General features: G+C 22.6%; 2 non-coding genes across 2 annotated transcripts; both read left to right on the forward strand.

Annotated features, from left to right (window-relative positions):
- Positions 1 to 1814: 1814 nt before the first annotated feature.
- Positions 1815 to 1899, forward strand: Trnay-gua (transfer RNA tyrosine (anticodon GUA)). Its single transcript is given in 2 exon segments — positions 1815 to 1851; positions 1864 to 1899. It is a non-coding gene; the product is annotated as a tRNA-Tyr (tRNA).
- Positions 1900 to 3132: 1233 nt separating this feature from the next.
- On the forward strand, positions 3133 to 3205 carry Trnaf-gaa (transfer RNA phenylalanine (anticodon GAA)). The gene has a single exon. It is a non-coding gene; the product is annotated as a tRNA-Phe (tRNA).
- Positions 3206 to 14432: the final 11227 nt, after the last annotated feature.

Here is a 14432-nt window from a genome sequence, read left to right on the forward strand (position 1 = left end):
TACTAGTACAAGTACAAGTTATTCGCGGTTTTAAATACTTTAGTCACAAATATTTTACTGACAACTTTGTCTAGACTCTAGAAAGATTGTTGTAGAAATTATCAGATAGATAAATAAAAATCCCGAAGCTATATTATATATTCACATGTCACTAAGACAAAAGAATGTTATGTTTTGATATCAACAATTTTTCATAAAATTAGAAATGTCTAGTCAAAATATAAGAATGTTTTATAAAAAAATATTTTTGCAAATATAAATCTATAAGCGGGTTCAGATTTTTCGTTTTTCTAACGCAAATAAGTTTAAGAAACTCAAAAACTTTGAAAATGAATAAACTGTCTAGAAAGAAATTAAATTGTCTCTGTAAAAATATAAAATATTTTTATATTTTATTAACTTTTTTTTTTTTAAATATAACTTACTAAATTTCGAACAGTTTCAAGTTATGCTTACAACATAAGTTTACTTTTTCTCAACATCAATTGATATAACTACCTTAAGATTAAAAGTAGTTTAAGTAACTATCAAATGTCAATCAACATTCATAGAAGTTAAGGTTTTTGTTTAGTTACTGATATTAAAAAGTTTAGCGTTGTCTTTTGTAGAGTCTATAGCAGTTGTTCACAATTTATGAGCAAAAAATAAGAGTTTTTAATTTATTTGAGTATTAACTGACATAGGAAATATTTAAATATATTTAATCAGTAAAATTTTTCGGATTTTATTCTATTTAAAAGTCTATCTACAATATTAACTACTTTCTGTTTTCAATCTTAATAAAAGAACTAAACCATTGAATAACTTATCAGTCAATAAAACTAAATCTTGAATTACTAATCGATCAAAAGATATTTTGAGAAACTTTAACTTAAGTGTTTAAACAACTTAGCCTAAGTCATAAATAGTATTGTTTATAGATACATGTTTATAGATATATAATTTATTGTTTATAGAACGACAAAAAAGAACGCTCAAAATATTTGTTCCTAGGACCTGGTGCACGAAAAAACCTTTCGGCTAATTAGTACTTTTTTTAGAATACACCCAAACACTTTAATTTCATCAAAAATCAAAATTTTTGCCAAAATCAAAAATCAAATTACACTTCAGTTTAAAATTAAATAAATAACGTAGCATATATGAAAAGCAAAAAGATAATCTGAGTTAAGTGTCTATTAACACATAGAATTTGTTTGATATATGCGAGAAACATAATACATTATAAGTTAAAGACTATATAGTATTTATGAAATATGTTTACTTAGTTTAAAGAATATTTTACCTTTATACTTTAATAAGTGAATAATAAGATAAACAAATTTAATTCCTAAGTAAAAAAAAGGCTTTGTTGTAGTTATGATATTACTTAAAACACAACCATTGAACAATTTAAACACCCTAACTTAACAAAGTTCTATTATTGTAACATAGTTTTTTGTTTGTTTGAAATTGAATTAATTTAGAAAACAAATAAATAAAAAGAAACTAAAAAGCTTAGTAAGCAACTAAAGTTTAAACTAAGTTTAACAAAAGCTAAAATTATTTAAAAATCTACTTCATGAGTTTTTAAAGTCAAGTTTGGTATAAAGTTTATCAATGATAGGTTTCTAAAACAAGTAAATAAAAACTTATTACAAACTTTCAAAACCCCAAAATGTTTTAAAAACAATAAGTTAGCAAATTTGAAACTGAAATATGTTTGGTGTATTTTAACTGGAAATTATTAAGGAGAAATAGACTTGACAAATATTATGCAGATTACAATGCTCAAATTTGTGTTTATTAACGCAATAAAGTGTGACCGTCCAGCGCCTTCGATAGCTCAGTTGGTAGAGCGGTGGACTGTAGCTGAAGTTAGAAATCCATAGGTCGCTGGTTCGACTCCGGCTCGAAGGACTTTTTTTGTAAAGTTATTTTTGTAATCAACAAATGTTTATTGCTTTATCGCAAAGACCAATGAATGGTTTAAGAAATTATATAATTCTTGTTTTTCAATTAATAAAAGTAAACATAAGTATGCTACCATCTCAGAATAATGAATTAAAATTAAAACTTCTTGATAAAAAAGGCTTATAATTAGTTTTCATAAATTTATTATTGCAGAATGTTTAGATTTAAAAAAGTTATTAAACTAAAGTATGGTTTGGTTTATAAGATAAAATTAAATTAAATTTAAGAACTTTTGAAATATAAAGTATGGATATAAATAAATATATTTTGTACTTAAATATTTAATAAAATTAGAACCTTATAAAGATATAAGTTGCAAATAAAACATAAAGTTTAAGTAATTTTATGTTTATATCAAACTTTATCATGTTTTATAAATATAAATTAATAGTTTTATGCTATTTTTTTAAATTTATTGATATTATTACTATTGTTGAGTAGTCAATTTAAGTATGATTAACATTTTTTCGCTAACTATTTATTATAAAAACTTATTCAACTTCAAATACTATATGTTTTGGTTTTAAGAAAACAAATAGAGAGATCTCAACTGCTGGAGGAGAAGTAATATATTTATTCTTTTAAAAATTTATTTTACAAACTAAGTTTCGGTCAAAGACCTCTTCAGTGCTTAAATAAATCTAAAAAAAGATATGTGACAGTCATGGAAAATAGCAATTGAACAATTAAATTAAGATAAAAACAAAATATTACTGAAAATATTACTGAAAAATTACTTAAGAAACAAATCAAATTTTAATCTTAAGACTGATTACTGAAAAATTACTTAAGAAACAAATCAAATTTTAATCTTAAGACTGATACTGAAAAATTACTTAAGAAACAAATCAACTTCAAATACTATAACTTCATGACTTTTTGTAAATTTATCTAAAAATGTTCAAATTTTATTGAAAAGTTACAGCTTTATTATTACGTAATAAGACTTCTTTTTTTTCACAAATTTTAGTAAGAAAATCATAAAAATTTGGAAATTAATTTTAGATTAATTTTAAATGATAGTGATAGGCTCAAATTTTCAAATTCAAAAATCAATCAAGGCCACTTAAAACAAAAACATATAAATTAATTGTTTTAGTTGCACTTGTACAAACAAAACTAAAGCTTAATGAGCTCTAATTTGTGTTTATAAACGCTACAACCACAGTTTAAATGTCTGCCTCGATAGCTCAGTCGGGAGAGCGTCAGACTGAAGATCTGAAGGTCCCTGGTTCAATCCCGGGTCGAGGCATCTGTTTTCAATTTTAGATGTTGTTTAATAGTAAAGGTCGGCATTAATTTGTAGCCTTTTGCATATAACTGGCTGGATTTACCACACACAGATTTTTGCGGGCGGCATTTTTATGCAAGTTTGTACTAAACAATGTTTTTTATTTTGTCATACCACTTAAAATAGGGGTGGGCAACGTACGGCCCGCAGAGTGAAAATTACCGGCCCCAAACCGTTTTTTTAAACTTTAATGGGATCTGGCACCCGAATGAAAATTACAGGCCCGCGAGCTAAGTGACAGGCCCGCAAAGAGTCAATCTTTATAAAACTTTGTATCATATTTTTACAAAACAAAACTGTAAGAATCTAATGGTAAAAACTGCTAAAAAAATACTTTTTAAATTAATGTGTACTAATAATTACACCAATTTGTCCTAATGTTATGTGTTGTTATAACTTAGTTCGAATATCCTTTTGTTAACTTACACCAAGCAAAGTGTTTTTATAAGTACGATATTTTACATACGTACCTTTGTCAATTACAATGTCAGTTCTATTTTGTAGACATTATTTAAAAATCTGATATCTCTCAATCTACATCTAAAGTTTTCAGACTTGAGAAATATAGAGAAATTTAGGGATTCAAAAAAGCGATCAACTGCATCAATAAAATTAGATTCCGGCCGGATCCAAAACTTTTATTTAAATTAGAATCCAACCGGATACGTATCTCGACTTAAGATTAGTATCCAGTCGGATTCGAATCTAAAAAGTCATTATTCGGTTGGATCCGGTAAGTCACTAGCTCGAAATGCTCCGGCCCGCAAAAGACTAAAACTTTCCGGATCAGGCCCGTTGATTGAAAAACGTTGCCCAGCCCTAACTTAAAAGGAATCAAAATATAAAAAACTCTTACAACTTGAAACTTTGCATAAGTTGGGCTTTCAAGATACTTTTCCGTTTTAGCATTAATAAATTAAAAGTGCATATTTTTTGTGTATGCTTTTTTTTAAAGCTTTAGTAAATTAACTGATCTATTTTAATATTTATTATTATTAATTAACTGAAACAAAAGCTTAAAATAAATTAAAATAGTAATAAACTTTATTAATTTGGATTTACTTTTTTGATTATAAACAGTTTGTACTGAAATATGTATTTACAATTTACTTTATTTTTTATTTTATATATTACAAATTAATAAACAAGCAATTTTCTAATCCAATTTATAAAATCTACACAATAAAAACATAATAGATTTAGTAAAATGACAAAAAAAAATTCTCTTAAACACGGAAATCAAAACTTTTGTTTATTTTCTTTGTTCATACAATGGAGACTTAATTAAAAGATTATTTTTTAATTAAGTAGTTTTTTAAATTAAGTAGACTTTATTGTAATAAGCATATTTCCTTAAGTTAAATTAAGCAGATTTCCGTATACTTATTAGATAATAATTAAATCTTTTGACTATATAAGACTGTAAAGTATGTAAAAAAGTTATATGTTGATAAAAATGTTACAGCTTGTTAAAAGAAAATTTTTAAATCAAGTTTTGATAAAAATTTATCTATTTTAAAGAAAGAGTTAATTACGTAGTTAGGTAATTGTATGATATCTTTACTATTTAAAAGTACAATTTTGTTTTACTTATGATGCTTCTTTTCGAATAATCTAATTTAATAGAAAAATAAATCTACAAACAGGAATCATATATTAACCTAAATAAAAAAACAGCTATAAAGAATAAGGGGCGTCAAATAATACGTTTGGTAGTAAAAAACTACTAAAAAGTTTTTAGTAGTACTAATTGGTAAGTTTTAGTTTCAGCTTATAAAAAACTATTATATGTTAAAAAAAGCAACTTAAAAGAGCAAGTTAACTTAAATATACGTAACAGTTAAGTTAATTCTAAGTTTAAGTTTGATTTTTGAAGTGGTTAAAGACTAGTAAAATTTGATTTTGCTTCAATAAACTATATTTATGTTACAAACTAAACAAAACTATTTTGTGAAGTAACTAAGAAATAAATAGTTTTATTCAAGCTTCAAGGTAGAAGCATAATATATAACTAATTGTAATACTTGTATCTGTTATTGTTTTAAAAAATTTTATATATTGAGGCTAAATTATCAATTTATGTTATGCTTATTTTATATAAATTGATTGTTTGAAATGAGTTTTGAGCTTCAAACATAACTTATAACTAATTATTTTTTATCATAGGTAATCAGTAATAGACTTGTAAATAGAACGCACAAAACATTCCAGGACTTAAAGCTGCTAAAAAACAAAATTGTGTTTCTACTATACATATAATTTGTAAAGTAACGTTTTTTATTGTTTTTTCTATTATGTACATAAATATTTGATAAGATTAACGTTTCATGTTGTATTCAAGTTTCATATTTACTTTATTATATATTAAAACGTTCTGTATCATTTCAAATTTATATAGCTATTTTGTAACTTTGTGTTTTTGTTAAAAACTAAAAATTGTCTTTCATTTGTAAATTGAATATGTTGAAAGACATTTATAAGTTTTTTTTATGTATATAAGTCATTAAGCTGCTTATAGTTATTTTTTTTTGTCAATCTATTTTTCAATTTGTATTTACCATTTTAATTATTTACTTTCTTTTGTATGAAAACATTCTTTAGCATTCGTATAGTAATTTTTCAGTTTTGTGTATTTATTGATTTAGTTATTTTGTGGATGTATATAACTTGTTAAAATTTTATTTTATTCTTTTATTTTAACTCTGTAAGTTGTTGAGCATCTTAGAGTTACTATTTTAATTGTCGATGTATATTTTAATTTGGTATGTACTTTGTTTCATAAAAAGACATTCTTAGCGTTGTAAATTTGTACAGTGACTTTGTACATTTTTTTATTTTGTAAACTATTTATTTTATATTAAAACTATGATGACATTGTATATTTGTAGAGTGATTTTGGAGTTTTATTTTTATTGATTTAACTTTATTCTTTTTGTTTGTAGTTTATTGTTTTGTTTTAATTTTGTAAGTTGTGGAGCATTTTAGAGTTACTTTTTTATTATCAATGTATATTTCAAACTTGTATGTACTTTGTTTTATATGAAAGGAAATTATTGTAAATTTGTATAGTTGTTTTGTAGTTCGGTGAATTTTTTGATTTAATTTTTTGTTATTTTGATGTTTTAACTAACAAAATACATACAATATTTTTACTTTTATTTTCTATAATCTTAATATTATATGAAGGTTATGATAACATTGTACATTTCTATATAAATTTCTCATTCTTTTTTAAATAATTTGTTGATCAAATTATTTAATTTTAAGAAAAGTACTAATTACTAATATATATTGATTGTAAAAAAAAATTTCAATGTTTCTGTAAAACGTAAAAACATCCTTATAAAATTACTTTTTTACTAATTTTTACTATGTGTGAAAGTCATCAAATAGGTTATAGTTATTCTGTCTGTCAATGTATCTTTTAACTTTAATTTTTTATATATGAAAAAATTCTGTATCGTTGTAATCTTGTATAGTAATTTTGTAGATTTGTGTTTTGGTTTGTTTATTTTATTATTTCTGTTGCAAAAAATAACAAAAAGTGCATTATTTGTAGATAGATTCGGTAAAAAAAATTAATCTTCTATTTTGTTTTATGTATGAAAATTATTTCATAGTTGTTGCTTCAATTTTGATGTTAAACTTTTTTTTGTTATTGTAAACGCTCACTTTGTATTAAAAAAAGAGGTTATATTGTACATTTGTACATTTGTAGTTGTTTTAATTTTGTATATAGTTGCATCAGTTTCAAAATTCAAGAAAATATATTATCTACTCATAAAAATCGATTAAAAAAAAACATTAAATATTTACCTGTTTTAAACATTAAACTATTCAAATTTGTTATACTTATACTTTATATTTACAAACTTTAAGTCTATACAGTTTCTTGCCATTTTTTGTAAATTTGTAAATATCAAAATAACGTTTAAACCGTTGAAGAAAAAGTATAGATTTTTGAATTTAAGTTTTAAATTGTAACAAGTCTGATAGACAAACAAAAATGTAAAAAACAACTTAAAAAAGTTTATTTTTAGTTTATACAGATTTCAACATGCTTGATTTTCTTATACAAAAAGTGACACACCTGTAAATTTGTATAAAAATTATTCGTAGTCCATTTTGTTAATTTACTTTTCTTAACTTGTATAGTTCGTAGTCTTTTTATGATTCTTTTTATTTGATTGTTGTTTAATGCTTTAATTTTCTTAATTTGTATAGTTTGTAGTCTTTTTATGATTCTTTTTATTTGATTGTTGTTTAATGCTTTAATTTTCTTAATTTGTATAGTTTGTAGATTTTTCGAAGACTATTTTTTACTTTTTAAACTTTTACATAGTTTATTTATATCATAAACTATTATTTTTTGTAAACTGTATGTTTCTGTAAAAAGTTTGTTGAGCTTTATAAAACAACGTAAAAATTTCTTCAAACTATTTTTAACTTTTTAGTAAAAAGTTAACTTTCATGCAAATTTGTACAGAGTTTTTTGTTTCAATTTGGTGTTTTTATTTATTTAATTTTGTATTTATGAGCTTATGTTTATCTGTATTTAATTTTTTATAATTAAGAACTTGTAAATTTGTACCGAATTGTATTTAAATAGTATTTCTGTAAGTGTAATGGTATTTTATTGGAAATATGAAGTTAATATTTTTTATATGTTTTGTATTTTATTTAAACGTACTTGTTTTGTAAATTTGTAACTTTTTTTTTTTGATGCTGAATTTTAATTAACTTGCTAATTTTGACGCTATTACTAATTGTGCAATACTAAAACTTTTTGTTATAAAAAGTATTTACTTGTAAATTTGTATTTTATTGTTTTTTAAATTAACTTATAATCTAAGTATGTTGGCACTACTGTAAATTTGTATATATACTTTTGACTGCCTAATGACTAGTTTAACATAAACTAATAATTTGTAAATTTGTACAGAGTTTTGATTGTATATATTTGTATTTTTTTCTATGTTATCAGTTTTATTATTTGCAAGCTACTAATTCTGTATCTGTATATTTGTAAAAAATTCAATTTTTTTTTTTGTAAATAGTATATTTAAGTAGTGTAATGAACTACTAAAAAAATTTCATGTTTTTAACAGCAAATAAATAATCCAATTGTAAATTTGTAAAGAACTTTATTTTGTTACTTAATCTAACACAGACAAATGACAACCATGTGATTTTGTACAGTATATATTTTGTTAATTTTTTGATTTTCGTTTAAATTATTAATTACTGATTTTATTGCATTTGTATTTTAAAAAATCTTAGTTTGTACATTTGTGTAGTTTTATCCTGAAGTTGACTTTTATATACACCTGGAACAAACTGTATATTTGTATATATACAATCATTTTCTGTAGTTTTAATAAAAAAAAAATTGACTTTGTAAATGTTCTTAATCTTGAATTAATTGATTTATTACTCAATTTAAGTACTAAATATTGTTATTAAAAGTTATTAGCTTGTAATATTTTTTTTCTGAAATTTTTAATATTTTGCTGATATAACAATATTTTATGAATAAACTTGCTTAAACAAAGATATAATTAAGATTATTTTAACTTTTATACAAATATATTTATATTTCAACTTTATGTGCCAATTAAAAACTATAGGTTTTTAAAACTACTACATAACAATATTCGTTTAAAAACAATCATTAAAATGACAAAATATATTTTGATAATAACTTAGACAGAAACATTATACTTTTTTAAGCTTTAAAATTTTAATGCAGTTTTAAATTAATATATAAAAATTACTATGACATATCAGATGAAAATTTTATCAAGAACATAGGTAGTTTTATTACACGATTAATGTAAGTTAATGTAAATAGAAAATGCTTAAGAACTAATTTAAAAAGTGTTAATTTGTTTTAACGAACTATGTATCGGATTTATATGAAGTTATCAAAAAACCAAGTTTTGAAACTATTTCTAAATTGTTTATATTTAAGTAGTTATACAACGAATGTTAACAAATGTAAATATTCCTCTAAACTTAATTAACAAGAAAAATACTTTAGGGTTTAATATAAAAATATTATTAGACATATTAGAAGAATTAAAAAAAAACAATAATGGATTTTTAACATAAGTTGATCTATCTATTTTCTCTATTTAGTTATTTGTTTAAAAAAATATTTTTTGTTATTGTTCTACCTTACTTATCCAATTAAAAAAGATTAAAAATCCGTTCATTTAATTAGTTTCAACTATAGTTTATTGAAATTTAATTTAAATACTAAGTTATAAAAAACAAAAAAATGGACCTAATTTTATTCGAAAATTAAAGTACAATGATACTAAAAAAACATAACTTTGTCTAAATCAAAATTACTGCAAGTTTACTTAAAAAAAAAAACGTTTTCTTTGATTTAAAGTTAACTTTATATTTATAATAAACTTTTTTAATAAAAAATAAACTTTACTTATAAAAAGGTAAATCAAAGTACCAAAATAGTTTGAGTTGCTTGAAAATGTTTTTGAAAAAGGAACTAGGATAATTAAAAAGCTCCATCATTGAAAATAAAACATTTTTTACCGTAAATGTTTATAATTTAAAAAAAATATCTTAAAAGCTGTAAAAAAAGAGGACTTAATTACGACGAAAAAAAAATAGACGAAAATTTTAACTCGATGAATAATAATGAAAGAAAACAAATAACGGAATATAAAAAGAATTGGTTTCCTAATTTAGTTTGTTTCTCATAATAATAAAAACAATCGTAACGAAATAATAAAATGGACCATCTTAAAAAACTTCCTACCGAAAAAAGTCCCTGATAAAAGCAAGCGACTTTTGTGGCGCTTATCGAAAACTCCCTGCTTTATGTGTCATTCGAGTTGTTGGTGCTCTCTGGCGCAATTTAGCGGTAAAAATTTCTATGATCGGTACATCATCTGCAAGTCTAACACTGAGACCTGAAAATAATTTCAAAATGATTCATTGAAATATGTAAAACTTTTACTAATTTGAAATTATTCTTTGAATACTGATTTGTATAAAAATTTATGGGTATCACAATAAAAACTTAGAAAAAATATAAAATAATGATATTAGTGCAAATTAGGCACAAAATTATGCGACCTTGTCAAGTTTAATAAAATAGTAAACTGCTGAAATAAACTAAAAATACACAAAATAAGACTTTTCGGATAAATTTCAACGTTATAAAACCATAAATGTATTTATTTGAAACAAGTGTTTTAGAAGTGTATGTCATAAAACTGATGGTAAATAGTTCATGTAATAATAGAAACTGACACTTCCATCGGAAGAAGAAGCACCAACTTTTAATTATATAATAAAAAAGTTAAACAAATGAAAGAAACTAATAAATAAACTTACACTTCCATCTGATGCCGAAGCACCATTTTTTAATAACAATAGAATTTAACATTAATTTAATAAAAGCTAAATTTATATTAAAAAAGGAGCACAAAATCTATTCTTTCAGTGTCCTATAAGAGTCTTATAACTTTTAAGTTTTTAGAAACTAACAAAAAGATTTTTTGGGCGTTACACAATGAAAATAGAAATCTTTGTAGACAAAAGATAAAAGAATAAACAAACACTTTAGGTAACTATAATATGCTTTACAGACTAAGAGCTTCTCAACAGTAACTAAAAATTAAGTATATTTATTGGAAAAACAAATAATAAGTAAAGAAATGTAATTTATAAAATTTTCAAACTAAGAAACTTTTAAATTTTTTATTTAGTACACCAAATAAAGTCATTAAGCTTAGTTTGGCAAACAAAACTAAAATAGCTTTTTTAAACATTACATCTTATAAAAGCGAATGTATAGAACTATATGTAAATGTACTTTTTAATTGCGTTTTAAAAACTATAAAACATTATAGGATATATATTTAAATATTTACTTGAGTATTCCGAAACTTTTATTTGTGTAACAAAAACTAGTTACAAAAAAAAAAAAAAAAACATAATGCTTTAAAAATCTTAAAGTTTAAAGTTTGTTATGTTTGCAAAATACAACTTTTACACTCCACAAATTTCAATTACAAACTTTACCGATTCGCAATGTTGTTAGTGGTTTATTTCTGATTTTAACGTTAATTAAAAATAAGTTTTTTTGTGACAATTTTTTATAAAAATACCAAAAAATAATTACCTTAAAATTATTACACAGCCCATTAAAAGTTTAATTTTATATTTTACATATCAACTTTAATATTTTGTACCGCTTTGATTTAATTTTTTTTTGTAATAGTTTATTTTTACGTATACGACAAATTTTAGTGTCAACTAAAGTTTTTTGCATACTTAATTTAATTAAAGTTTTTAAACTTGAAATTTGAAGTTTATGTAGCAAAAATACAACATGTTTATAAGAGTAAGTTTTATTTATTAGCTTTAAACTTTTAATAAAATTGTTCAAAAAAAAAACTTTGTTGATTACTTAAACTTTTTCAAAGTCTTCTAATGAAAATGTGAAAAAACATATTTTATGTTTTTTGTAAATAAACAGATTTCGTTGCTTAAATAATTATTTTAAAGCTAAAAATACTTTTGGTTGTTTATTAATATGACGATAAAAAAATCTTATACATGGTAACTTTTAACCTTTTTTAAACTTTTTTAAACGAGTACACTCATAACTTTTAAATTAAAATTTTTAAATTTAATTTAAAACATAAGCAATATGTTTTTTGTTGATAAAATTTAAGAATTCTAAAACGTCACATTGTAATTATATAAATATGACAGAGTTGCCATAATTTAAGCTTTCGTAAATTAAGTAGTTTTCTCAACTAAAACTTTCTTTATGCGAGTAGTATTGATAACTAAAATCAAAAAGTATTAAATTTAAAAACGTTAGACTTATAAAAGCTTATTTTTAACGTTTTTGATCTAGAAATAGTTTCCAATTGGCTACAAAATTTAATCCAAAACGGTAAATATTAATACAATTAAAGTAGAAATTTTTTTAAACTTATCGTCTGATATTAAAAAACTTCATAAAAACTCTAGATAATGTTTTTAATATGTATTTTTGAAATAATTATTTTAGTAACCTTTTTAAAAATAATCTTAAACCTGTTTATTTTCAATATAACAGTATAAATAGTTAGTTTTCAGTATAAATAGACATATGCATGACAAAAAAAAACTCGATTAAAATATACGATTAAGTAGTCAATACAACACTTATTTACGACATATTTCAAACGCGAATTATAAATAGATTTAAACATCTTTTACCTTATACAAACAATATATTTAGTTAAAAAACAAATCAAACGACTTCAGTTCAAAAGAAAGAACTCAAAACATCAAAACTCGAAGCAAAACGTTAAAGACAAAAGTTTAAAGTTAAGGGTAACAAAATTTGTATTTTCATCATAAAAGTTGTTTATTTACAAAAACAACTTTTTTATATTATTTATTTTGTAGCAAATATCTACAACTGTACTAGACATTCGTAAAACTAAAAACGAACAGCAATAGAGTTACTATTAGTTAAAAAGTTGTAAAAGTAGCTTTAGTTGTAGACTTATATAAAACTTTATTAATAAAAAATTACCAAGTAAGAACAAAAATTTTTAATTGGCAGATTAAGCCACAATTATCATAAATTTAAAAGCTTATTAGATAACTTGCCAAACTTTTTGTTGAAAAATAACTTTTTTTACGGTTAAGAAACAGTCTTTATTTAACTTTCTAAAGAACTAACATAAGAAACAACAAGACTATTTACAGAAAGTATTGTTTTAAACTATACTTTTTTATTTAGATTAAACTAAATGTTGTTATACTTAAAACTATTAAGTAATTTTTCTTAAAAGTATATTGTAAGTTCGATAAAAGTTTTACTAATTCTAATATTTAAAACTTAATTAAAAGCGGTTATAACTTTTAGATTGACAAAACCCGGAACAAATTAAAACTTCACTCAACAAACAGCCAACGAAAAAATTATATATTGAGAGTAGCTATACATTACCAAATAAGGTTTTCAAATTACACTTGCACTTAATTTAAAGGACAGCTACTGATAGTAGATTTCACATAAACTTTGAAATTTCACAATAATTTATAAATAGCTTACAGCTACCAAATAAGCAGACAAACTTCTTAACATCAACAAAAATGTCGCCTGATATTTTTTCTTTTTTTCATACTCTTTTAATTACTAAACTTGTAAAATTTATTTCAGTTAGTGTTTCGTATGGGCTTGGTAACATAAGAGTTCAATTTTAAACCAAGTAAGTTTTGACTTAATTTCAGTTTTTAACTAGGTAGTTATTGAAAAACATGTATCAGCTTAAATCAATTTTAAATAAAGATTAGTGTGAGCTTTTAAAAATTAAAAACGAAAAATAGTATTTTTAATAAAATTTTAGTTTTCGTTATTTCAAACGTTCAGAAATTTTAAGCTTTTTTCAAGTATTGAAAACAGCATACATAATTAAAATAAATTGTTTTTATTTGGTTATTTTCAATTTCCTAAATTCTTAAAACTAAAAAGTATCTTATTTTCGTAGGAAATAAGAAACTAAGCAGAACGCATTGTTATTTATAATTTTAATAGTAATTAGTTTATAAAAACAATAACTGTAGTTATTATGTTATACTTTATACAACATTGTTTATCATTAAAAAAGCTCTTTATAAAAAAACACTTAGAAAATCTAGATGAATAGTGTACAATAAAAATCAATATCAATGTTTATTTCTTAACTAAAAATTCTAACTTTTTAATAGAAAAGATTCAACCAACCTCTCGTATTTGGAATGATGAGATGTTCTGTTTGTGAAATTTTCGATGTTTTCTAAACAAAATCAACGTTTTTTTTATCACTGCGGTTAATAAGGTAAGCTTTTTTACTCAGTAAAAAGTCTTCTGTTAATTCTGTAATTTAAAGTATAATGAAAATTTCAAGATGGTAGTATCACTTTAATAATTTATATTAAAAGCTATTTATTTTCAGGTCTCGGAATTTCTTCAATCTGACCACATTATTGGGCATCAGAAATAACTAAACTTCAATTTCTTACTAGTTTTCAATGTAAATTTTTTAAAAATACAATATTTAAATTCGACAATTGTAAGTTTAAGATAAACTAATTTGTATATTTGTAAAAATTGTTTTAGTGTTTAAATATTTTTTGTTGGCTTGATAAAACTCCATGTAAATTTGTA

The sequence above is a fragment of the Thalia democratica genome, chromosome 3 (assembly GCF_965202585.1).
Source record: "Thalia democratica chromosome 3, ktThaDemo2.hap1.1, whole genome shotgun sequence".
Lineage (NCBI taxonomy): Eukaryota > Metazoa > Chordata > Thaliacea > Salpida > Salpidae > Thalia > Thalia democratica.